This window comes from Mustelus asterias, chromosome 8 (assembly GCF_964213995.1).
Source record: "Mustelus asterias chromosome 8, sMusAst1.hap1.1, whole genome shotgun sequence".
NCBI classification, from domain to species: Eukaryota; Metazoa; Chordata; class Chondrichthyes; order Carcharhiniformes; family Triakidae; genus Mustelus; species Mustelus asterias.
This window is the reverse complement of record NC_135808.1, coordinates 112,896,571-112,923,910: the sequence shown is the minus strand read 5'-3', so window position 1 is coordinate 112,923,910 and position 27,340 is coordinate 112,896,571. Positions and strand designations below refer to the sequence as shown.

The 27,340-nt window shown below is 42.5% G+C and overlaps 1 protein-coding gene and 1 long non-coding RNA gene across 3 annotated transcripts in view; one reads left to right on the top strand and one right to left on the bottom strand.

Annotated features, from left to right (window-relative positions):
• Window positions 1–5,915: 5,915 nt before the first annotated feature.
• On the bottom strand, window positions 5,916–11,006 carry LOC144497963 (uncharacterized). Its single transcript, XR_013498581.1, has 3 exons — window positions 10,887–11,006; window positions 6,456–6,518; window positions 5,916–6,372 (listed from the first exon to the last, which is right to left on the bottom strand). It is a non-coding gene; the product is annotated as an uncharacterized LOC144497963 (long non-coding RNA).
• A 2,877-nt stretch (window positions 11,007–13,883) lies between these two features.
• The window catches only part of LOC144497459 (receptor-type tyrosine-protein phosphatase F-like), a 469,757-nt gene continuing 456,300 nt past the window's right edge, over window positions 13,884–27,340 (top strand). For both annotated transcript variants that reach the window (XM_078218748.1, XM_078218747.1), the window contains exon 1: window positions 13,884–14,189. The gene's annotated coding sequence lies outside the window, so the exon portion shown is untranslated. The remainder of the gene's footprint in view (window positions 14,190–27,340) is intronic.

The following is a 27,340-nucleotide window of genomic DNA, read 5'->3' as shown; positions in this document are numbered from 1 at the left end:
ATGAAAATATTAAAATTGGTGCATTTCTGGTTGAAGTAATTTGTTGTTCACTAGTAATGGTTGAACGAGACTTAGTACAAATTAGGATGTCGGCAGCAAGTGGGAGGCCATCAAGGACAGTACTTAGACAGTTAACTCTAAAGGCATGGATTTCAGCAACTGGCCAGCTGAAACAGGAGTGGAGACAGGCCTTACGAAGGTGCAAGTAGGCAGTATTGGAAATGGCGGTGGGAAGCTATGGAGTTAGAAGCTCAGCTCAGGATCAAAAAGTATGATAAGGCTGCAATGGTCTGGTTCAGTCTGACAAGATGGCCTGGGAGAGAGATAAAATATTTAGGAATGGAGATTGTGCCAGGGACCAAAGATAAATGTCTCTGGACATAGTGATAAACATTGATAAACATTTGATGGGGAAGGCAGCCTCCAGTTAGGTAAAGGAAAATGAAATTGTGGCTGTAGGTCACACTTAGAGTCAATGCAATTCCAATGCCAATAACTCAGAGAACCTTATGGCAGTAGATGCACCATAAATATTTCTGTAAAATAGAAAGGAACATAAACAATATTAGTTATCAAAGACACACACTAATGGTGCTGTATTGAAACAGAAGAAATGTTTGCAAGGATTTTGTAAATAATGTAATACAAATAATGATAGCACGGTTATGCAAATTTCCTTATATACATGACAAACTATGTTGGAGAAGAGCGTGGAATAATTTCCTTGAAGCATATCATCCTGTCATAGTCACCATGAGTGGGCTACTGTTGATCAATTTGGGAAACAATTTGGAGGGAGAGATTGCAAGGCATGAGATTTGCAATGAATAGAGAGTATGGACTCATAACCATATTTTTGTATTTGTTTGACCACTTTTTCAGATAGGATTAGGAAAACAATTATGTTGAAATAAAAATAGAAAGTGCTGGAAAAACTCAGCACATCTGGCATCGTCCGTCGAGAGAGAAACAGAGTTAACTTTTCAGGTCCGTACAAACTCAAATCATTGACACTGTTTCTCTCTCCACAGATGTTGCAGGACCTGTTGAGTTTATCCAGGATTTTCTATTTTCATTTCAAATTTCCAGCATCCACTTTTCTTTTCACAAACCATGCATGGTCATCTCGCATTACTAACGTTATGGAGGAACTGTTTTTGAATATGTTGCAACATTGGCATCAATACAGGTAACAATATAAACTTTTATTTACATTGTGCTTTTAACATAGTAAAACATCTCAAGGTGCCTTGCAAGAGCATTATAAAACCCAGTGCAACACCAAGCCACATATGGAGATATTAGATCAGACGACCAAAGACTTGGTCAAAAAGGAAAATTTAATGGAGTATCCTGAAGGAAGAAATTGAGGTAGGGAGGAACAGAAGTGTAAGGAGGGAATTCCCGAGCTTGGATCCTAGGCACTTGAAGGCATACAAGAATGATGGAGCAATTAAAATCAGGGATGCAGGCCTATAATTTCCTGGGCATCTTCTGTCCCCGATCTTGAATATAGAAATCAAACTGGCTATCCACCAGTCCCGAGGCACTAAACAATTTTTGTAATTAATTCTTAAATATGTGAGATAAAGCTTCCTCTCTCTCTACCCTAGGTTCTTTCAAAATGCATGGATGCAATGCATCTGGATCAAGGGTTTTATCCTCTTTGATTTTGATCAGTTTATTCCATACATCCCTCTTTTTAATTTTAAAGGCATTTATCTCATTACTCATCATTCAGTATCATGTCTACCTGTTCTATCGCCCTGATGAATGCCAAAGCAAAATAATCATTTCATATTTCTGTCATCTCTCTATCGTTCTTTTCGGTCCTTATTCTCCATTCCACCCTTCCTTTTTGTTGGTGTATCTGTAAAATACCTCATTATGTTGTTTTATATTTCTTGACCATTTAATTTTGTAGTTCTTCCCTGTCTTCCTAATTATTTAACTTCTCTCTTAATCTCTACAAATTCTGTATTATCCTGCACTCCTCTGATGTCTATGTACTTAAGGTATGCCTCTTCCCTAACCTGCAATTGTTCCCTTCTAATGTCTTGATTCATCCATGGTGTGTCATTAATGCTGAGTTTGTTCTTTCCTTTCAGGTAGAGCTGGGTGTTGTCAGCATATGTGTGGAAAGGAATGCTGTATTTTCAGATAATGTCGCCAAGGGGCAGCATGAAAATGAGAAGTAGGAGGGGAGCAAGATTAGGTCCTTGGGAACATCAAGGGTAATGTTGCGGAAGCAGGGAGGGGAACAATTAACTGGTGTTTGAACTCTGCTGAAGGCTAGACTTGCTTTGGCAATTCTGGTGTGTCTTTTGTCATCAATAGAGACAGCTCAAGAGAGTATGCTGCCAAGTTAACTGAATTTATCCATTGCTGACAGATTCTCATCATGGACTGAAACCTTGGGCTTGAGATAGGGCTTTCCTGAAGCAGGCTGGTATAATATATCAGTTTCCAGTATTGTACCAGAAAGCTGCAGTAAATGTTCTTCTGATAACAGTATGCCTGAAGCAACTCCAACAAAGGACACCTTTGTAACTGTTGCAGGGGAGACGGCAGGGTAGTGGTAATATCACTGGGCTAATAATTCACGGGCCCAGCCTAATGCTCTGGATACATGAGTTCAATGAATTAAAATTGTTTAATAATTCTTGAAATTGAAAGCGGAATTGAAAACTAGTTTTCAGTAATGGTGACCATGAAGCAAACAGCAATTTCATTACAAAAAGATCTGGTTCACTAATTTCCTTCAGGGAAAGAAGTCTGCCATCCTTACCTGGTCTGGTCTACACGTGACTTCAGATCCACAGCAATGTGGTTGACTTGGAACTGAAATGGCCTAGTAAGCCATTCCATTGTAGCAAGTAGGGATGGGCAACAAATGCTGCAACAAAAGGTACACATAGAAATCCTGATGTATTTTTGCAGCTTGGTTCTTGGTTACGGAACCACCCATTTCATTCACTGAGAGAAGCATAGACAAAACAGTATGGAAATTTTCAATACACAAAGACAAACATAAAGGATGTTACACAGGTTCACCACTAACACTGCAAATTTTATTACCTCTCTCAATCTGTAATTCTCATTTTCTGGAATGGAAAGTGTCAGATCAATGATCAAAAAGTTTTGACCTCTGAGATGTTTCCTCTGGATGCCTGGAAGGGGACTAATGACCTGCTTTTCAGATGGCTAAGTCCATGCAAGTGTTCATGAACTGGGTGGCATATTTCAGTCACAGCCTGCTTGACAAGCTTAAGTATCTTTATACACTGCTTCATTCCCTCAGCCATATAACTAACTGTTGTATTGATCTGCTGCCTCAGATAAACCTACGGCAAATTGGGTTCTGCCTTCTCCCTTTGTAAGCTGAGCCACCCCTTCGTCCTTCCTCATTTGCACACACACTTGCCATGTCCATTACAACCTCTGACAAAATGTTCTCTGAAATTTGTAACTGGTGATGGCTTAAATCTTCCCATTTGTTAAGCTCATTAATTTCAGATCTGATTTGGATTAGAGTGCTCACATCTTATTTTCAATGTGCAGCTGTGAATTATTTCAGCAATCACCAATAATGTAAGGTTAACAAGTGAAAAAACAGACTTTCCACTTAATTTTCATTACTCTTTGTGAATCTTTATTTGGAATTCCAGGGGTCCTCAGGTCTGTATTCAACAACAACTAGAATTTGTATCGAACCTGTAATATAATTAAATGCCTTAAGGTATTTTATGGAATAAAAATTAACACTGAGCTACATAAGAAAATGTTGGATCAAATGACCAAAGGTTTGGTCAAAGTGATAGGTTTTAAGTAACCCTAAGGAGGAGAGAGCGAGATAAATGCAGGGAAGGAATTCCAGAGCTTAAGGTGTGAGCAACTGAAGGAGCAGTTGCCTTTGGTGGGGTGACAACCCTGCTGGTGCATTTATCTAACACACCTAAGTGAGGTAGTTTTCCAGCAGCCCTCACTGAGATACTTTTCCAACCCTCACACCCACTGTAGTAGTTCCCTCCCATCCTTCAGGAGATCCTTCTCCAACATCAATGCTAGTCAATTTCTAGCTAGTCCCTTTCCTTGCCCCCAGTCCACTGATGTTCGTTTCCATCCCAACCCTCACTGGGGCAGTCTGTCCCTAACTCCTGCTGAGTTACGACAGTATTCCTACAGCTTCCCATTAAAGAGATTCCCAACCCTCATACCAATCCACCCGCCTCTAGCTGGGGTACTTTCCGTACTCTCAGTGAGGGAGAGTAACTTACTCCACCCAAACTGTCTCCTCTCCCTGCAGCCCCACCTCCACTCCCTTCCCTCTCATACTTTCCTCCTGCTCTGCCCAGGTCAAATTATCCCTTCTTAATCATTACTTAGTCTAAAATTAGCACTTAGTGGTGACTAACTGTGTGCAATCTCATAGGTTAATAATTTTTTTTAAATTAGAAAAAGATTTCATTCGAAAGCCAATTAATGAAACATGTGGGCGGGTGTGATTGGGGGGATTTTCCGGGCCTGTCCACTATGGGCACAAATCCCGTTGTGGTGGAAAGTCTAGAGAGGGCCATTTGCACCAGAGAGATCTCAGAGTGAGATCTTCCCCATCCCCCACCAGCAGCGTCACTCCCTTGCTGGGCGTGAACTTGATTTGAATGCATTTAAATTAATTAACATCTGATTAGATGGCTTAGCGCTGTATCTTCCGGGAACATCAAGTGTTCCCAACCCACCGGCGTGACGTTACACTAGCGGGAATCACTACTGCTCAGCAGCAGTCAAGATGAACACACTGGGGCGTACTGCCTAGGCGGGAGGCTAACAGGCATACCCATCGGCTCCTATTGTTTGGGGGGAGGGAGGGGCGGAGGAAGAGGACTGATGCCGGCAACTAGAGGGGGTCCCGAAGCAAGCATTGATGGGGAGGGGCCGGGTGCAGGTAACCCTATGCCTGCATGGTATGGGGGTTGGGGGTGACCCAAACCTTTAATGGTAGGGGAGGCGGGTAGAGGTTGACCCTTTGTGGTAGAAGGTTGGGGGTCCTTCTCTTACATAGAAGATAGGAGCAGGAGGACGCCATTTGACCCTTCGTGCTGTTCTGCCATTCATTATGATCATGGCTGATTGTCCAACTCAATAGCCTAATCCCCCGTTCATGGGGAGCCGGTGTTTTCCTCGCCGGAGAGAACATCTCCCGGAGAGGCCATAAAGGCAAGTGAGCCCGGACAATTGAGTAATGGGCTTGCTAATGCCATGCAAATCAACATGACAATATATTTAAATAATTTATTCAACCTCTCACCCATTTCCCATGAGAGGCTGACCTCGCCGGAAATCCAGCTCTCGTAAGATCGCGAGAGCCGGGAAATCGGTCATGATCCTGATTTCTTGGGTTCTCACGCAATTTTACCGGCTTGCTCCGCCCATCGATGGGCACGGCGAGCTGGTAAAATTTCATTCATGTATTTGTTTTTACTCAGTGCAAATAAAATCCTCTTAATGAAAACCTTGAAATTTTATTGCAAATATTTTCAGGCTAGATTTTAAATATCTGAAGCCAGTGCTCCCCAGGTGGTTGCAGAGGGAACTCCCAAATGTTTAATGGAACTCATTCATAAGGATATCCCTGTACCACCTGCAGTCTCTTTCTTCCAAGCTCAATTCATTAAAAGCACATGAAGATATTTGGTGATAAGATGTTGAGATTAGTAAGAAAACAGTTGTCTCGTATGGCCAAATGGCTATGCCTGTTCCCACACTCCCCAAGAACTGCCTCAGGTTCTACTCCTTGCTCCAATAGAAACAATTTCTCTCCCCCTAAGTGCGCAACGAACATAAAATCACAGTGATCTCACCACGATAGGAATAAAATCACACTGATCTCACCATGACAGGAATAAATTACTGGAACTACCTCTAATAATTGGGAAGGTTGGAAACACTGAAACCTTTGTTATTTGACTAAAACTATTTAAGTACTTCAAAATCAATTGTTATTCAGTTCATTTACATTTTAAAATACAGATAATGTCATCAGACTAACAGTCTTTGATTTTTGCTTGGCAAGTGTTCTAGATTTACAGCATGTCAGAGTAAGTTATGATGGTGTACACATTACAATGTTATCTTGGTACATATGAATGTATAGTGATCCTTCTGTGACCACCTTCCTGGATCTCCTGCACACATGTTCAGCATCATTCTTCAAAAAGCTTGGTCCATTACAAAAGAATGCTCTTGATCTCCTTGACATTAGCCTCGATGAGTTCATCAATACCTGGGGTTTTCTTCTTCCCACTTTATGGAGACAAGCTCTGCACAATAGATGCACTAATAAAAAATTGGAATACTCCAATTGCTGGAAATCTGAAATAAAAATAGAAAATTCTGGAAATACTTATCAGGTCAGGTAGCATCTATCAGAAGAGAAACAATGAGGGCGATCTTACCAGAATTTGGCAGAGTTTTGGTTCCTGGTGAGCAGGTCGATTTTCTCTCCAGATCATACCACACTGTCAAAAAAAACCAGCTGGATGAGTTTCACGCTGTCATGCTGGGGGAGTGAGGGGGGAGGGCTAAACACGCCGTCAAAGCCCAACTGCACTGAGATTGAGGCACCATGTTTAAAGGGTGCCCCGATCAGAACATGAGTAAACCTCCCCCCTCGTCCACCACAGAGGTCTCAGGGGCTCCCCCCACCCCTTCCCATGCCCCCAATTGGAGCCGGCACTTCTCCCTCCACCCCTGATTGGAGTCAGAGCTGGCACTTCTGCACCCTCCCCCCCTACCAGCAGTCAGTGCTGGCACCTCCCCATCCCTTCCTCCCAATCCCTCAGCCACACAGTCAAGGTCGTTATCCATTGGTTGATGACCGGAACTGAGAAAAGTTAGAAACGTAATCGGTTTTGAGCAAGGAATAGGTAGGAAAAGGGACAAAAGGTTTGTGGTAGGGTGGCAGAAAGGAGAAATTAAATGACAGAGGAGTTAGTGTTACAGGGCAAAAGGGAAGGGTGATGGGGCAAGGAAACAAGGAACCAGAAGATGTGTCTAGAGCAACTATGCCGCTGTCTGAAAGCAAAACTAAGAGAAAAACTGTGACATGCAAAAAGGAACCAAAGTCCTTGTGGTCTAATATTGTTGAACTCAATGTTGAGTCCACAAAAGGCTGTAAAGTGCCTAATTGAAAGATGAAGTGCCACTCCTCAAGTTTACGTTGCGCTTCACTGGAACAGTGCAGCCGGCCAAGGACAGAAATGTCAGTGTAAAAGTAAGGTGGAGAATTTAAATGATAGGCTCAGAATCATTCTTGCTGACTGAATGGAAGTGCTCCATAAAGCAATCATTCAATCTGCATCTGGTCTCCCCAGTATCGAGGAAACTGGATAGTGTGGTGCAGTACACCAAATTGAAAGAAGTTTCTGTAAATCGCTGCTTCACCTGGAAGGGGTGCTTGGGACCTTGGACGATGAGGAGAGAGGAGGTATTTTTGCATGGAAAGTGCTGTGGGAAGGGGACAGAATGTTAGGGTGATTGAGAGTTGGTGAGAATATTACAAAGGGTACACCTCTTCCGAATGCTGGGAAGATGTGTTTGGTGTCGGCATCATGCTGGAGGTGGCAAAAATGGCAAGGAAGAATCCATTGAATACAGAGGCAGGTGAAGTGGAAGATGAGGACAAGGGGATCCCTATTCTAGTTCTGCAGAGGGAAGGGGAAGGGGTGAGAGCAGAAGTGCAGGAAACATAGCATACAAGGTTGAGGCCCCTGACAACCATAGTAGGGAGGGGGGAGGGGGGCGGGGTGGATTCTTCAGTTGAGGAAAAAAGAAGACATCTCAGAAATGCTGATGTGGAAAGTTCCGTTATTGGAACAAATGCAATGGAGACAAAAGAACTGGGACAATGGAAAGGAGTCCTCCTAGGCTGTAGGCTGTGGTGAAGTTATTTAGGGTAGCTGTGGGAGTCAGTGGGTTTATAATGAATATTAGTTAAAAGCTTATTGCCAGAAATGAAGATAGAGAAGTCGAGGAAGGGAAGGTGGCACAGTGGTTAGCACTGCTACCTCACAGCATCAGGGACTTGGGTTCAATTCCAGCCTTGGGTTACTGTCTGTTGAGGTTCAGCCAGCCGAAGGAGGGCGGAAGTTGATGGAAGCTGATTGGACCTCCATTCAAGGTAGAAGCAGAGAGCCCTCAGATCTTCCTGGTGCAAGATGAAGCTGTAGGAAGACTGGACATCCTCGGTGAAGAGGAAATAGTTAGGGCCAGGAAATTGGAAAGGTTTAAATTTGATGGACAGCATTAGAAGAGACACAGGCTCCATCTTAGGCATTTTTCTTTTCCTCATCTATACGTTGCCACTAAGGCACTATTCATAGGCTTCACACCAGTTTTTACATCAAAGTTGATGGGTACCTGGTTGCTCCTACTACTGTTGTCAGAGTACTCAGCTTCTGGATGAACAAGAACTCAATTCATCTGAAGCTATCCCATTTGGTTCCTTGCAAAGCTTCACATTTTTGTCCCTGACTCCATCTCTCTCCATAGCAACTCGCTCAGCTTGAGTTCAATATGTTGCTTGAAACTCTGCGCTGTGTTTTAAACTCCCCAAACTGGCCATTACCAAGACTTAATTTCCCCATCATTGCCCCAACCTCACTGTACAGATGCTAAAATGCTTAGCCATACTTTTGTCACCGGCAGACTTGATCGCTCCTTGCAATTTGGCCAACACTCAACCACTGGCATTTTATCCTTATATCTAACTTTTCTATCCCTGTCCTGAACAACTTTCATTTGCGATCTGTTTCTCAATGCATCAAGTTCAAAATGTGTCAGCTGTGGCTTAGTTGGTAGCTGTCTTGCATCTGAGTCACGAACTTCTGATCAAGGCTGTCAAGGACTAAAAAGGTGCTGTCTTTCGGATGAAATGTTAAACCGAGGTCCACCTGTGTCTCAGGTGGACATAAAGGTCCCATGGTATGATTTTGTAGATGATCTCCAGTATCCTGGCCCAATATTTTCCCTCAATCAACATCAAAAGAAAATGATCTGGTCATTATCACATTGTTCTTTGTGTGAACCTGCTGTACACAAAGTGTATTGCAACAGTGATTTGACGTCATTGGTTGTAAAGTACTTTGATATGTTCCGTGATCATGAAAAGCACTATATAAATGCAAGTCTTTTTCCAAGAAATAATTATTCTCATTTCCAAATCTTTCTGTAGCATCACCCATCACTCGTGTGCCTTCAGTTGTATGTTCCTGTATGTACCCTTTACTCCTGCAAATCTGGAGTCTTTCAATCCAGCCCTCATGCTGTTGCTTGTAGAGTCTACAACCACCTTATCCCCACATTCTGCAATTATCTCCTCAAATCCTTCCACTTTTCTATCCTCCTTTCTTCAAGGGCTAATTAGGCCCTTCAAACGCTGTCCATTTGATTATTTTGTTTAGTGTCCAGTGATTTTGATGAATGTGAAGGATATTTAAGCATATAAATAGTAAAAGGATGGTAAAAGAAAGAGGAAGGGCTAATTAGGTACCAATATGGGTGAGACTGAGCGCATAGCTAAGGTATAAATGAACACTGTCTTTACCAAGGAAGATGATACAACCTTGGCCATGGTTAAAGAGGTGATTCAGGGACTAAATTAATTAAGAGGAGGTATTGGATGTGCTGTCTGTTCTTAACAGTTGATAATATACCAGGAGGATGAGGTACATCCAATGAAACTGAGGGAATTAATAGAAGAAATTGCGGAAGTGCTGGCCAGAATTTTTCAGTCTTCCTTAGTTTCAAGGGTGCTGCCAGAGGACAGAAGAAGCGCAAGCATTACACTCTTGTTCAAAAAAGGATGCGAAGATAAACTCAGCAACTACAAGCCAGTTAGTTTAACCTCAATGGTGGGAACACATCTCGAAAAAATCTGGGACAAAATTAATAGTCAGATGGACAAATGTGAGTTAATTAAGGAAAGTTGGCATGGATTTCTTAAATGCAAATCATGTTTAACTAACTTGCTATAGAAGAGATAACAGAGAGGGTTGATGAGGGCAATGCTGCTGATATGATGTACATGGACTTCCAAAAAGGTATTTGATACAATGCCACACAACTGACTTGTGAGCAAAGTTATTGCTTGCGGAATAAAAGGTACAGTCGCAACATGGATGTAAAATTGTATGAGTGACAGGAAACAAAGAGTCGTGGTTAATGGATATTTTTCAGGCTGGAGGATGGTTTGTAGTGGAGTTTCCCAGGGGTCAGTGTTGGGACCATTGGTTCACCTGATATATATATATATTATATATTCATGATATAGAACTTGGTGTAGAGGACACAATTTCAAAGTTTCATAGTTGATATGAAACTTGAAAGAATTGTTATCTGTGAGGAGGACAGTGTAGAACTTCAAAAGGATATGGACAAATTGATGGAATGAGTGAACAAGTGGGCGATGAGATTCAATGTGGAGAGATGAGAAGCAATTCATTTTGGTATGAAGAACACAGCGAGACAATATAAAATAAGAAGTATAATTTAAAGGGAGTGCAGGAGCAGAGGGACCTGTATGTATATGAGTATAAGTCATTGAAAGTGGTAGAATGGGTTGAGAGCATGGTTAGTAAAGCATACTAGAATTTATTGCAACTGATTTTACCAAAACTTGGGCGCGAAATCGCGGTAAAGTTGGGCGTTGGGCCTATACCGCGATCTGCACCCGACTCCGAGCAGATCACGGCTTTACCGGCACCCGATTTGGGCGCGGGTCCGGCCCGTGCCCGAATTGGGTGGCCCAACGATTTAAATGTATTAGCATGCATTTAAATCGACTTAATGAACCGCGCGCCCAACTCTACCGCCAAATCCCACTTTACCATCTTCTGGCCCGATCCGGATCCGTGCTCCCGCTCTCTTGCCCCTGCAGGGAAGAGTAATCTGTGGCTGGTAGTGTATCAGTGATGGTGTATCCCTTTACAGGCCCAGCTTGGTCCTTCGCCAGTGTCTCCTTTTGGACTTGTACTGATCTTGTAGCTGGTTTTCATGCGGATCCACTGTGGAATCGGCCGGTTCTGCTTCATCTTCTTGGCGAGGAATCGTTTCATCCTGAAGGTTTTGTGGGATGGCATGGCCGCACGTCCATTCCGGCAGGAGGGATTCGTTCCTCCGGTGGGGAGGAGGGATCGCCTGCAGAGTGGCGGCGGACCCCCCTGCCCCCTCCCTCCCTCCCTACCGATCGGCCACAGACTGGCAGCGGACACCTCCCCCGACCAGAGGATGATCTGGGTGTCCCACCCCCACCCCCCCCGATCGTTTCGGCAGCACTAAGCCCCACCCACAGCGCGAATCGGACTGGAGACGGCAAAACGCATATGGGCGCGCTGGAAAGAGGATTCTGGGCTCGGATCTAGTTGACGCCCAGATTCAGCACTTAGACTCAAAATGGTAAAATCAGGCCCCATGTTAAAATCCAACAAGTTTATGTGGGATCATGAGCTTTCGGAGCGCTGCTCCTTTCTCAGGTGAGTCAAGGAGCAGCGCTCTGAAAGCTTGTGATTCCAAAAAAATCTGTTGGACTTTAACCTAGTGTTGTGAGTCTTCTTACTGTGCCCACCCCAGTCCAACGCCAGCATCTCCACATCATGGCTAGATTTTATTAATAGGGTATGATGATTTTATTCATTTAATATAGATATATGTATATATTTTATGTTTAAGGAGAATGTTTAAAAAATTAAGTTTTATGCTACAGACAGCACCATAATTAAGTTTTATGCTACAGGTGTATCTTGTAAACATTTAGCTCAGATACTGGGAGAGCAGGATAATCACTCATTTTAGCCATGCAGTGTTTACTTAGGATAGAGCTAATGGATTTTTGTTTATAGGTGAAAATTTTCCCTGGGGTTTTTTGATTGGGCTGATTGACAGGGTCGGGTGATAATGTGGTTAATGGGAGGAGCTCGGTCTGCAGGAGGGAAAACAGCTTTTGAGTTCTGGCTGTGGTTTGTTTTAAAGACAGAGTTCTACAAGTTGTTCTGAAACTCATTTTCTCTCTCTAAACGCTTCAAGACTATCTACACGTTATAGCAAGTATATTTATAGGCATTAACTATTTAAAGTGGTAGTGTAAGTCTGTAAGAGGAATGTTTCTTATTTGCAACTGAAATGGTGATAAGATAAAAATTAAGGTTGCTTCCTTTCATTTTCAAATATTGTTCAACTGTTAATGGTTAAGCTGCTGCATTTATTAGAGGTTATATTTAGACTGTTATTGAATAAAGTTTGTTTTATTACAAAAAATCCCTACTTTGTCAGTGGAATTGCTCCTGGGATGAAGAATCTTATCCTCGGATTTATGCCAAAATAGAACTGTTGAGGTCTAGTCTGGCATCCTGATGTAACTTGGGGTCTGGCCCAGTACCTTAACAAGGGTATAGAGTACAAGGTTAAGGAGGTTACCTTGAACTTGTAGAAAACACTGGTTCAGCCTCAATTCAAGTACTTGTGCCCTGTCCTGGGTAACACGTTATGAAATGATATGAAGGCATTAGAGAGGGTGCAGAAAAGATTCACAAGAATGATTCCAGGGTTGGCGGAGAATTTGATAGAGCTATTCAAAATCATGAAGAGTTCTGAATAGAGTAGATAGGGAGGAATTGCTCCCACTTCTGAAAGGATTAGAGAACTAGTGGGCACAGGTATAACATAATTGGCAAAAGAAGAAAAAAATGGTACAAGAAACAACATTTTTTCATGCAGGGAGTTGGTTAAGGTCTGGTATGCTTGGCCTGAGAATGTGGCGGAGGCGCTTTTAATTAAAGCATTTAGACTTGCGTGAAAAGAAAGACTTCTCGTTTGGAGGGACGGTGCAGACAGGACGGGCCGAATAGCCTCCTTCTGCGCTGTGACAAGTGTGATATCTCACAACACTAAAGGTGCTTCGAATCGCAGATTATCGTCACATTACAAATGACAGGTTGACAAGCAAAATAGCAGTCTAAATGACTTGTAGCCTTTCCAATTGGCGCTATTCAATATCTATCAGTGACCACTTCCACAGTAGGGCACATTCTGGGCTACGATGGGCTGAAAAGTTTCTTAGTTTATTACATTCACATGATGGACCGTGCGGGCAGCTGCCTGGCCCGCCTCACTGGTATGCGATTTAACTTCAGTTTCCCTCGGGGCGTGGGTGAAGGTATAGTTTACAAGTTGTGCAACAGCAGTATTGTTGCCCTTTCCACCAGACTTTCCAGCTCGCTTTTATTTCGACTGGACCTGTTATCCTTGACGACAGGTTACAAAGACTGCATTGTAAAACTGCAAATGAAGAGCATTTAAAATTAAAAATATATGCTGAAAGCGCACTTATAACCAAACCACCCAGTCAGCCAGCCAAGCAAGCAGCACCAGTTTACTAAACCTCCCTTCCTCTGTATTTACAGCCACAAATCTATCTATCACACCGCGAATAGACTTAAGAGTCCCGTTGTGTGTATTTGGAGCTTTCCGGGCTCGCCCTGCGCTTGGGGAATTTTCCGTCTATCCGCGCGTCTTCGGGAGGTCTCCCAGCCTAGCGACGTCACAATAACAGCATTGTTGCGATTCATTACAGGGGGGGGGGGGGGGAGGGCAAGCCCCCGGATCGCCCCGCCCTCCTCCCCCCCCACCCACCCATACCCACCGGATCGCCCCGCCCCCTCCCCCACCCAGTCACTCAGCCTGCCATCATCACCATCACCCCGCCAGCGCATCTCGCTCCGAATGACGCCATCAGCGGGCGATGCCGAAGTTTGCCGAAGGCGTTCGGGCGGACTCGGGCGCCCAGGCGACGGTTTGGGGCTTCGGCGTCCGTGGAAAGTGTGTTAAGTAGTGCTCGGGAGTAAAAGAGAAAAGGCGGCTGGGGGTGAGATCGAGTCCCGGGCACCGAAGAGAGAGAGAGAGTGTGTGTGTAGGGGAGCGAAAATAAAGAGCGAGCTGAGTGAAGAACACACACACATATATAGAATTAAATAAATAAAGTTGAAAGGTAGTTTGGGTGCGGTCTGAGCGAGCGCTGAGGTGAGAGGGAAGCCGGCTGGAAGGTGGCCGGGGCTGAGTTTACGGGCATCGTGAGGCGGCGGGCGGCTTGGACGTTATGGCATGGAGCTGAGGGAGACTTGAGACGGCCGTGTGCGGTGAGTAGGAGCAGCGGGCACCGACAGAAGGAGAAAAAAAAACCTGCGGGAGGGATTTTGTTTGAAATTGGTAGAGTTTGACTCGAGTTTAGTGATTTTTCTCCCCCCCCCCCCCCCTTCCCTTTCTCTCGTGTTGTTGAATCCGCAAAGTCGCAGGTGAAGCTCGGGCTCCGGTCTGTCTGCAGCTCCTCGAGCCGCCTGTTGAAGAGGAGATTGTGTGTGTGTGTGTTTTAAAATCTATATATAATATAACATAAAACATCTCCTCCGTGTCGTGAGCAACCCAACAGCTTGTATTTTTGATATGTGATTCCCACCACCCCGATCGATCTCAAAAATTCAAACACTTTTTTTTGTTTTATTTTTATTTGGAGGTCTTTTTTTGTCCAAAAGGAGAATTTTTATTTGGAGGTCTTTCTTTTTTTAAAGGAAAAAATAACCCCCTCCCTCCAAAGACCAAACTCCACCGCCTGTTGAAAGCGAGAGAAACCGATTGGAAATTCGGTTGTAAAGTTAAAATTGGAAACACAAAGAGAGTGCGGGACCAAGGGAAGGAGGGAGGGAATCGTGCTGGGTTTTTTTTAGCAGATAACCGAATTTTTACCTGCTGGCGTGTTCGGTGTCTCGATCTCTCTCTCTCTTGTTTGGTCGGAGGGGGGTTAGGGTTGCCCCAACAAGATGTTAGCAACTGGGAGCCTGGTCCGTTTTAAATGTGATTTATGTTTTGGGGGGGGGGGAATCTTCTCACACATCTTCATGTTGAAGGAAGTGGGTTTATATCATTTTGAACCCTTCCCCCTTTACCAAGTGCGGTCAGGCCGTATTGGATTAAAAAATATATATATTAAAATACAGGTTTCAGACGCCACAACGATAAATAAGGGGCGAGAGAGCCACCGTGCCTTCGGGCCACTGCGTTCTTATTTATTGGGATGGAAAGTGGTGCCGCTCGTTTAAAAAAAAATCATTTCCACAATCCAAGAGGCTCCTTCCTCGTCGCGTTAGATGTTTCATTGAGTTTCGAGGAGAGGGGGGCATTTGAAAACGGTGAATGAAAACATTTTTAAGCATCTAGGACAACCTTCGATTAGGAATGTTAAATCTTTTAACACACATTCGCTTAACCAGCAAAAGGTTGCTTTTAAAATCTTTTAGATTGGGGTTGATTTTACATTTAGAAAGTATGTACTGATTAATTAGGTTTTCTATTTGAATTTGTCGTGACCTAGGGTTTTTGATGCCGCGTTTAGACCCAACCTTCGAAGTAGTTTTTTTTCTTATTGATATGTGAATTGATTTTTTAAAAAAAATTAGATTTGTTTTGGACTTGATTTTCTTTTTCCTCGTTTCCCAATGAATGGTATGCGTGTTTCAAATGGTGGCGTCGGTTCCTCCGTAGAATCCCCAGAGGTTGTGAGGGAGCTTTGATAGACGAGGTTGTGCAATTAGGATCAATATATCTGATCGGTTGGAGACGCTCCTTACTTGGAGACTTGATCCTCTTCAAAAGCTCAGTGTGTAATTTTATCCCGCCGTCCAAAGGTTAATTCAGATTTATCGTGACTTTAGGCTTGTTTTGTAAATGCGGTTTTTGTTTTAAAAATACAATAAAGAAAACATCCAGGCATTCCTTAGGAATTTAACGTCGTCCAGCCTGTGATTATTATTTTTTGTGTATTTCGGTTATTTGGTTTGTTTTGTCATTCACGTGCACTCGAGTGTTGCAGATCTTAGAGAAAGGTAAACATGAAAGCCTTGAGAGTTTTCTATCCATTTACTCGGAGGAGCTTGGCTATATTGTGTGGCAATACTGTACTCTAGTTGTGAATTCTGACCGAGCTTTGCGGGAGAATGAGCAACTGGTTTAAAAGCGTCTGTTGTGTTAGATTACATCTATTCGTAGATGCTGCAGCATGTTATTTTTGCTATTTACCAATAAAATTAAGGTTTCTATAATTAAAAAATACTTGCCAAATAAATAAATGCCTACGTTAGACATGGTATAGGTATAACATAATAGCAATGTTGGGCATTATACTGAAGGCCTTTCATACAGTAAAATGAATTCTTACAATTTTTATGCAATATTTATTAAACATTTTTTGGGGTGTTAAGGGTTGATTTATGAAGGGCCTTTTTTGTTTCAGACCATTATCAAAGGAGCCATCTTGTTCTCAACTCATTGCAATTATGTTTGACTTGAATCAAGCTTGCTAAGTACAGCAATTGATTTGTACTGAATAAAATGACTGAAAAGCAAATGTTCTTCAGAATTTTTCAGTGCACTTTTTCTTTTTGTGTTACTGATTTTAAAAAAAAAACATTTTTGTGGGCTGATTGTTTTACCAAAGTGTGCAATTGTAGCCTCTGACCCATTCACAATTAGCCATACAAGGTTACTATGTTCTCGTTTTGGCATGGCAATTGTAAATAGAATTGTTGGCTATAGTAGGAGGAATTCATCACAATAATGCGTGTCTTTAGTTCTGGAGTGCAAATTGCACGTTACACACTTGGCTTTTCCCACCCACCTAAAAATGCTGTTTTGGTTCAAATCTGCTCTTCTATGTTTGTAAAATGTAAAACATGTATGAAAGTACATATTAAAATGCTGGTCTGTTAATACTTAAGATCAGTGCACAAATAATCTGCTTTCAGATGTTACTCCTAAATTGTGCTGAAGTATTTTCCCCCACTTGGTGACGTATTTCATTGTCTAGAATATCTCATGAAGAACAGCATATATATGGGTAGTGGATCATTTTTCTATAGCATACAGTTCAACATCTCAAGACTTAAGAAAACTTTTTTCATGCAAGATAACTACATTAAATTACTTTCTAGGCTTCAGCTGGAATACAAAAACACCTCACCAGTACTGGAGCTTTTATCATTACCTTGGTACTCTTTTATTCATTTCTATGTTTTTCTTGTGCATCCGATGTTCACCATTGCTTATCTAATGATATACCTTAATCTAATTTCCCACGATGCCTTACAGGAATAATTTTTCTCTAGTTTTAAAGCTCAATTAATATTAACTAGCAGTCAAACAATTTGAGTTAGGGGTTAAAATTTAGGATGTTCACAACAATAACCTTTGGCCCCAGTGCTTGTGACCAATTTCTCCACAGCTGTGGTCTTGGGTTGAAGAGTTGGGAACCATGGCAACCCATTTAACCTCTAACTGAGTTTCTGACCCTTAACCTTTCCATCTCTCAGACTGTTGCATATGAACAAAGGAAACAACCTTCACCACCTCTGCTTCAGCTCATCTGCCTAAACCCTCATCCATGCCTTAGTCCCCACCAAACTCAAATAGTTCAATGCTTTCCTTGTGGACCTCCATCCTCCATAAATTTCAGCTCACTCTAAACTTTGCTCTCTGTATCCTAACCTGAACCAAGACCCACTTGCCAATCAATCGTGTTTGCCAACTTGCAATGGGTTCCAGTTCCCAAAAAACATACTTCCTCCAGCTCAAAAGACCCCAAATAAATCTGCATTTCTTCAACTTCCCATGGATCCTCTACTCCTTTTGCTCCTTTTAAAGAAGCAACTCTGCCTTGACAATAAAGATTTGTTCTGTCAGCAGTCCATGTTTCCATTGTATGAATGGACTCTGAGCATCAGAGAGTTCCACTGAATTATTGCTGACACTTGTGGATTAGCTGAGGACAACCTCTGTGGCTACCTCCAATTTGAAGCAGCAGGTCAGCGTGGTTTCTGAACTTAGTTATCTTCAGTACCCATTTGTCTGAGATAGGAAATGAAGATTAGTGATGTCCTCAATTTTCAAGTTTAATTCTTGTTTCATTTGGATTGCAAACATGTTCAGACTATCTCATTTTGCGAATTCACTCCTGATAGTCCATATTCATACAGATATATGGTAGGATGGTGGTCTGAGAGATGTATTTTCATAGGGATATATTCACCTTATTTGACTCCAGATCCTATGCAGGTTCTTCATTGTTGAAGATGCTGAGCCGCTTTATTTTTGAGCTGCTACCATCACCTGATGATGGTTTGCTACCTAGGTAGATAAAGTCATTTGCTTCCTTCATGTTTTGTCCACCAATTTGAATGTCTTGTCTGACAGCATATGTGCCAACACCTTGGACCCAAATAAAACCAGCAACCCAAAGGTGGCTGCCTCACCTTGCAAGTTCCCCAGTGCACCTGTGACATCACTCCATGTCCTGACTGAGGAGGGCGTGTAAACTGTGTGGTCCAGGCTCAAAAACAACCTGATTGATTGATGTCCACATTTGTAGAGATGCAGTCAAGCATCCAAACCAGCACACGACAGAAAAGGGATGTATTCTAATCATTCCCTCTACCTGGGGTAGAACATTTCAGACCCATGGTTCTCCAATCCTTGTGTAGATTTTATTAGCTTGGGGAGAATGTTGGACACAAATGTTTGGATCTACTTTATACACTCTGTAAAAACCCATCTCTGACTAAACTTTTAACTACCTGTCTTAATGTCGTCTTTGGCTTTGGCTTGATGTCAATTCTTGTCTTATTGCACTATGGCAATTTTTTGCGATGTTAAAATGCTTTATAATTCCATATTGCTACTTATGTGCTAAAACTTGTGTAAACTTGGAAAAAGCTTTACTTAATAACACTTGAAGCATTTTAATGTTGCCTCTTCATGCTTTTAGCTGAAGGCTCAAAAAAATTAATAAAAACCTTTTTGTAATTTCAGAGGGTGGACTTTAGTAGTCTTTTTAAATTTGGGCAGAAAAATATTTCCCCCCAAATGGGCTTCTTTAGACCAGGGTATATTTTTTAGAACTACTCTGTAGGTCAGACAGCATCCGTAGACCGAAATAGAATCAATGTTTTAAAACTGAAAGGTTAAGTTAAGCATGACCTTTCAGTTCCGAAACGTAAACTCTATTTCTCTCCACAGTTGCTGCTTCACCTGTTGTGTATTTCTAGCATTTTCTGTTTTTATTTTAGATTTCCAGCATCTGCAGTATTTTGTTTTTGTATTTTTTTTAATGTGATGATTCTTTATCTAATGTAGAATTCGCTTTGCAACTAACTTCTACAATGTGAAGTACTGGATGATGCAGTCTTCTGTACTGACTCACTAGACTGAAATTTGATGGGAAGGAATCCTGATGAGGAATGAGCCAGGATTGATGAACAGTTTTTCAAATAATTTAAATGGTATTCTTATGTACAGACTTCAGTCTACAATGAAGATGTTTGTTAAGTTGACCTCCATCATAGTAATTGAGTTCTCTAAGTTTAGTGTAAAATGTGTGCATTTGATTTTCCATGTCATTATGCTATCTAAAAGAACCTTTAATTGCTGAATGAACCTGCAAAATAATGCCTATATTTTGTGCTACTTTTGCCTGTCTCCATTTTCTCCTTGGTCTGCTTCAAGATATACTTTTGTATGTGTAGTTAATAGTAGCTCAAGGCTGAAATGCAGATATTCCAACTGCAGTGAAGAGTTGCTTTCCTCACCTGCATTGGATTTAATTTATAACTGAATTTGGAAAACAAGAAAGCCTCATGAAATCAATCTGCTGCGTCTTTCACTTAACATCACTGAAATCCATTTCCAGAGAAATTTTTGATGCTAAACTTTTTTTTGTAATTTGCTCTGCAAGAATTTTGCTGAATTCTATATGTATCTACACCTCAAACATACACTTACACACACATGTATTGATATATTAATTTGAACATTTATCGGGTTAAACAAAACCAAATACGGCAGATTGCACTGTGCTGTCTTTCCAAGACTTGAATAAATAATCTATATAGTCAAAGAGAAGTCCGACCTAACAATGTTGGAAAAATGTTGGCTGGGAATTTGCAGCTGTAATGTTGAGAGAACCGTCAAAAACTGATGAACATCTTATATTGTCTGCACATGCGCAGTTAAAAATGGAGATCAGAAGTTGCTGTCAGTGATACCCTGCTCCTCCATAGGGTGTGCTGTTGCAATCTTCACAGATGCAATCAGCAAATAATATGATATGACAAGAACTTCAATATTTCATGCATTATTCTTGTTGCAAAACCCATTGAAAAAGTTGAACCTCCCTGAATGACGTGCAGCTGAGTTTTAATGGTGTATTAAGTATAATTAGTGCTGAACAACTTCTTTGGACTTGAAACCAATTTTAGAAGCCTGGATTGTCATTCTATGGTGAAAGTGTCACAGATTTAAAAAGTGTTTTTGAAATTTGATGTTGTGGGTTTTACCTTTAATTCCATACGTATCGGCGTATCTTTGTTTTGCTCTCTATAAAATTTTGAATAATTGGTTTTTTAACTTCCTGGTTTGCTGGCTGTAAGAATACTTCAGCCTGATTGGCTTTTCCACTTGTTTGATGACTTCACTGTTTCTGATGTCAGAGATCACTTGTCGATAGCATCAGAATGGGTGGACAGCTTCTTTTGAGATCAGTGGTGAGCGCTGGCTGTAAATCCCAGGGTGTTTCCTATGACTCATAAATGTGTTCTCCTGAACTGCAAAAATGAAACTTTAAAGGTAGTGATTTTTATGCTTTTTTAAAAAAACTTGAAGGTAGAGCAAGAACAAAGTAACTAAAGTCCAGTTGTCCAACATCATTGTAACAACTCAGAAGCCCAACTGGAAAGGAACAGTATTTATTGTTAACCATAAAGGCAGTAGTCTGTGGCACACAAGTCCCAACTTTCTTTTGGTGTAAACAATTCATTCGACTACATTATAATTTCACAATGCTGTATTTTTGAAACAAGCTGATATAATATAACAGCAAATATACTACCCTTAATACAGCAGCAAATAACCTCCCTTTCCAATGAAGAAGGAGTCCATTGTAAGTTATCTGTCACCTTCCAAGACACATGAGTCCCAACCAGAAGAGCAGTTCTCATACAAGTCCCAACTGGAGGCAATAATTCTGTAGAGTCTGCCTGGTTCAGGTGATGAGTTTTACCTGGGCAGGCCCTTTCCTGTTACCAAAGGAAGTCCAATTCAATAAGCCCCCCCAGGGCGATTAATTAGAGAACGCCCATGAGTTCCATGGGGAATATCACTACCAAAAAACCTTTTGCACAGGTTCCTGGCGTCAGTAGTAATTTGTTCTTCATAACAAAACTACCTAATATAGGATATTACCCACTACCTAAATAGACCCCATCAGTCTCGCAGCGGACAGATCTTGCAGAATCTTACTAGCTGTTCTGTCTGGAGACAATACACATCTCTTTAACCTGTGTTTAATGTTCCCTCCACCCACATTATCTGTACCTTTAAGACCTGGCTGGCTGTAGAGATTTGCATTCTAATTAGTATTCTGTAACTTGATTTCTGTGTCTGTGCACTGTTGGAGAACAGATTTCCACTCCATCTGACGAAGGGGCAGCGCTCCGAAAGCTTATGGTATTTGCTACCAAATAAACCTGTTGGACTTTAACCTGGTGTTGTGAGACTTCTTACTGTGAATGTCACAATCACATTCTCTTTAGTGACTGACTGTTACTGGCAGTCCACTTCTTTCGAATAGGCAGCGGGTCTGGCAACATATGTGGAGGGAGAAAAACAGAGTTAAAATTTCTCCTCCACTATGACTCCAAAGAAGAGTCATATTAGCCTCAAAACGTTAACCTGCTTTCCTCTTTCCACAGATGCCGCCTGATCTGCTGGGCTTTTCAGATCTCCAGCATCATCAGTATTTTGTTTTATTTTAAGGGTCAAAAAACTAAGTCATAAAGGTATGCAATAAATACAGCAAATGCAGAAACTACCCAGCAGGTTTGGCAGGATCTGTGGAGAGAAACAGGTAATGTTTCAGGTCCATGACCTTGAGTAAGAATTGGTAAAAGTTAGAAATATAATATGTTTTGAGCAAGGTACAGGGTGGGGAGAGGAAAAAGAATGTCTGTGACAGGGTAGAGGACTGGAGAAATTGAATGACAGTAAGTTGTTTAGGACCAAAGGGGTAGTGATGGGGCAAGAACAGAAAGAAACAAAGCTGTACCTAACTATTTCAGTCCATAATCTTTGCCTCTGTTTTCTTTCCTCCTTGTTGCATGTTTCATTTCTCTCTCTACTTTCAGACACACCTGCTGCTTTCATATCTTTTGTTTCTTTTCTTACCTCATCACCACTCCCTTTGGCCCTGCACAACTAGCTCTTCTGCCATTTAATCTCTTGTCCTCCTCCTTCAAAGTCATGTATTCTCTCATTTTTGTCAGTGAATTGTAATTGCAGCTATATCCTATATTAGGTAGTTTTGTTATGAAGTACAACAAATTACTACCGACGCCAGGAACCTGTGCAAAAGGTTTTTTTTATAACCATCTTCGTAGTTATGGCTGGGTGATTCAATTAAACAATTGTTATACGCACACACACACACACACCCACCCCTTGGAACATGTTCTTCCTGATCTGAACTGAGGGCTCTGCATGTTCCATTATGCTGGCAGATGAGCGGCCCATGACAACTCTCACTTGGTTCAGGAGGTTCACCCTGAAGTCTCCCTTACAGGTAGCCACCGTGATTTTACAGCTTCAACCAAACAAAAGGCCATGGAGCAGATTCCCAACACTGGAGGGCTAATGAGAGGTCCTCCAGTGTCTGGTGATCGGCAGCTGCATTGGACATGATGGGAGTTGCTAATATGAGGATGGAGCCTGTGATGGACAATGGAAATGCCACAGCTATCTGGCAGTTATTCTAGCGGGGCAGCCTGTGGCCCAGCTGTCATTGAATCTACAGTTGGATCCCTTGCAAGCTCCGGCCAATGTTGGCTGCCCACTTTGCTGATCGGAAATCCTAATCCGTGGTGGAACGGAGCCTTAATAGACCTTTGATTACATTTTAATTAATAGCAAGTAGCAACTGGCCTCATTCAAAATGGTTCAGGGTTGGGATTTTTCTTCAGTTATGGGATGGGAACATTGTGGACTGGATCAACATTTATTGCCTGTCCCTAACTGCCATCCATTTCAGAAGACATCTCAGAGTCAACCATGTTGCTGTGGCTCAGGAATCACATGTAGGCCAGACCAGATAAGACCGCGGATTTCCTTCCCTAAAGGACATTAGTGAACCTGATGGATTTCTATGATAATGGTTTCATGGTTATCATTAGACTTTTAATTCCAGATTTTTATTGAATTCAAATGTCACCATCTGCTATGGTAGGATTTGAACCCTGATCCCCAGATTTTGCTTGGTTTTCTGGATAACTGGTGTTACTGCCTACATGGAGTGTTATGGTAAAGTTATATAAGGCATTGGTGAGGCCGAATTTGGAGTATTGTGTACAGTTTTGGTCACCTAGTTACAGGAAGGATGTAAATAAGATTGAAAGAGTGCAGAGAAGGTTCACAAGGATGTTGCCGGGACTTGAGAAGCTGAGTTACAGAGAGAGATTGAATAGGTTGGGACTTTATTCCCTGGAGCGTAGAAGATTGAGGGGAGATTTGATAGAGGTGTATAAGATTTTGATGGGTATAGATAGAGTGAATGCAAGCAGGCTTTTTCCGCTGAGGCTAGGGGAGAAAAAAACCAGAGGGCATAGGTTAAGGGTGAAAGGAGAAAAGTTTAAAGGGAATATTAGGGGGGGCTTCTTCACGCAGAGAGTGGTGGGAGTGTGGAATGAGCTGCCGGATAAAGTGGTAAATGCGGGGTCACTTTTAACATTTAAGAAAAACTTGGACGGGTTCATGGATGAGAGGGGTGTGGAGGGATATGGTCCAAGTGCAGGTCAGTGGGACTAGGCATAAAATGGTTCGGCACAGACAAGAAGGGCCAAAAGGCCTGTTTCTGAGCTGTAATTTTCTATGGTTTCTACGGATTATGGTGGGAACCCGCATGGAGGCTGGCAGTGCCAAATTGTGGGCCTGCCTCCTGGAGTCTAATAATGTCAATTGAATGAATATTCATATGGAAAGAACCACATATTTATAACACCAATCATGATTACAGGGTGTCTCAAAACACTTGAGAGCCATTTGCGTGCCGTTTTTGTTGGTATGGTTGTTTTTATAATGTAGGGAATCCAAGCAGCCAATTTGCGCACAACCACATCTCAAACAGCACTGAGGATAATAAGATAATCTGTTTTTAGTGATGTTGTTGAGGGACCCCCACCCCCAATTCCTTTTTGAAGAGTGCTGTGGTATCTTTTAAATCCCCCTGAAAGGCATGGTTTTGTTTCACAATCAAAAAACAGCATCTCTAACAATGCAGTACTATGCTGAAGTATCAACCTATATTGTGCTTGATCCTGATGGCAAAACTCCCTTCTGGATAGTATGGTGAACATTTGACCCTTTTTGTTCTTCCTTCTATCCCCAACAATACTTTGCATATTCATAGTGCTGCAACCTTCTGGTACAGGCAAGAGCAAAGCAAGGCTGACAATTTATTATGGAGTCCATCTGACATTTCAGTTATATATGTTAGTTGAGTTCTTCTGCAATGTCCGGCTTGGAACCTAGTTAGATCTTCTAGAACATAGAAAAGCTACAGCACAAACAGGCCCTTTGGCCCACAAGTTGCACCGAACAATTTCCTTACCTTCTAGGCTCATCTATAACCCTCTATCTTACGAACCTCCATGAACCTATCCAAAAGTCTCTTAAAAGACTCAATCGAATCCCGCTTCCACCACCAGTACTGGCAGCCGATTCCACGCATCCACCACCCTCTGAGTGAAAAACTTAGCCTAACATCTCCTCTATACCTACTCCCCAGCACCCTAAACCTGTGGCCTCTCGTGACAACCATTTCAGCCCTGGGTAAAAACCTCTGAGAATCCACTCTATCAATACCTCTCAACATCTTATACACCTCTATCAGGTCACCTCTCACCCTTCGCCTCTCCAAGGAGAATAGACCTAGCTCTCTCAACCTATCCTCATAAGGCATACCACTTAAACCCGGCAATGTCCTCGTAAACCTCCTCTGCACCCGTTCTATGGCTTCCACATCCTTTCTGTAATGAGGCGACCAGAACTGGGCACAGTACTTCAGGTGGGGTCTGACCAGGGTCCTATGCAGCTGCAGCATTATCTCCCGATTTCTAAACTCAATTCCTCTATTGATGAAGGCCAGTATTCCATATGCCTTCTTAACCACAGCCTCTACCTGCGATGCCGCTTTGAGCGTCCTATGAACCTGAACCCCAAAATCCCTCTGTTCTTCCACACTGCCAAGCGTCTTACCCTTAATATTATATTCTTCCATCCTATTCGACCTGCCAAAATGAACCACCACACACTTATCTGGGTTGAAGTCCATCTGCCACTTCTCCGCCCAGTCTTGCATCTTATCTATGTCTTGTTGCAACTGCTGACATCCCTCTACACTATCCACAACACCTCCAACCTTTGTGTCATCAGCAAACTTGCCAACCCATCCTTCCACTTCCTCATCCAGGTCATTTATAAAAATCACAAAGAGCAAGGGTCCCAGAACAGATCCCTGGGGCACCCCACTGGTGACTGACCTCCACTCTGAAAAAGACCCATCTACAACCACTCTTTGCCTTCTGTGGGCAAGCCAGTTCTGAATCCACAAAGCAACGTCCCCTTGTATCCCATGCCCCTTCATTTTCTCCATAAGCCTTGCATGGGGCACCTTATCAAACGCCTTACTGAAATCCATATAAACTACATCTTTCAGTAAGTGTAGGGAAGCTGGTAAAAGAGGTGGAGGAGTGGCATTGTTAATCAAGGATAGTTTAACGGCTGCGGAAAGGCACTTCGAGGGGGTTCTGCACACTGAGGTAATATGGGCTGAGGTTAGAAATAGGAAAGGGGCGGTCACGTTGTTAGGAGTTTACTATAGGCCCCCAAATAGTAATCGAGATGTGGAGGAAGAAATTGCTGAGCAGATTATGGATCTGTGTGGGGGTCACAGGGTAGTTGTCATGGGGGACTTTAATTTCCCAAATATTGATTGGAACCTTTGTAGGTCAAATAGTTCGGATGGGGCAGCTTTTGTGCAGGAGAGTTTCCTGACACAATATGTGGATAGGCCGACAAGAGGTGAGGCCACATTGGATTTGGTACTGGGAAATGAACCGGGCCAAGTGTTAGATTTGGTTGTGGGAGAGCACTTTGGAGATAGTGACCACAATTCGGTGCCTTTTGTTATTGCAATGGAGAGGGATAGGGCTGTACGGCAGGGCAAGGTTTACAATTGGGGGAGAGGTAATTATGATGCGATTAGGCAAGAATTAGGGGGCATAAGTTGGGAACAGAAACTGTCAGGGAAAGGCACTAATGAAAAGTGGAACTTTTTCAAGGAACAAATACTGGGTGTCCTTGATGAGTATGTCCCTGTCAGGCAGGGAGGAAATGGCCGAGTGAGGGAACCATGGATCACGAAAGAGGTGGAATGTCTTGTGAAAAGGAAGAGGGAAGCTTATGTAGGGATGAGGAAACAAGGTTCAGATGGCTCGATTGAGGGTTACAAGTTAGCAAGGAATGAGCTGAAAAAGGGGCTTAGGAGAGCTAGGAGGGGACATGAGAAGTCCTTGGCGGGTCGGATCAAGGAAAATCCCAAGGCTTTTTACTCTTATGTGAGGAATAAAAGAATGACCAGGGTGAGGTTAGGGCCAGTCAAGGACAGTAGTGGGAACTTGTGTATGGAGTCAGTAGAGATAGGCCAGGTGATGAATGAATACTTTTCTTCAGTGTTCACCAAGGAGAGGGGCCATGTTTTTGAGGAAGAGAAGGTGTTACAGGCTAATAGGCTGGAGGAAATAGATGTTCGGAGGGAGGATGTACTGGCAGTTTTGAATAAACTGAAGGTTGATAAATCCCCTGGGCCTGATGAAATATATCCTAGGATTCTTTGGGAGGCAAGGGATGAGATTGCAGAGCCTTTGGCTTTGATCTTTGGGTCCTCGCTGTCCACGGGGATGGTGCCAGAGGACTGGAGAATGGCGAATGTTGTTCCTCCCTTTAAGAAAGGGAATAGAAATGACCCTGGTAATTATAGACCAGTTAGTCTTACTTCGGTGGTTGGTAAATTGATGGAAAAGGTCCTTAGAGATGGGATTTACGACCATTTAGAAAGATGCGGATTAATCCGGGATAGCACGGGTTCGTGAAGGGCAAGTCGTGCCTCACAAATTTGATTGAATTTTTTGAGGAGGTAACT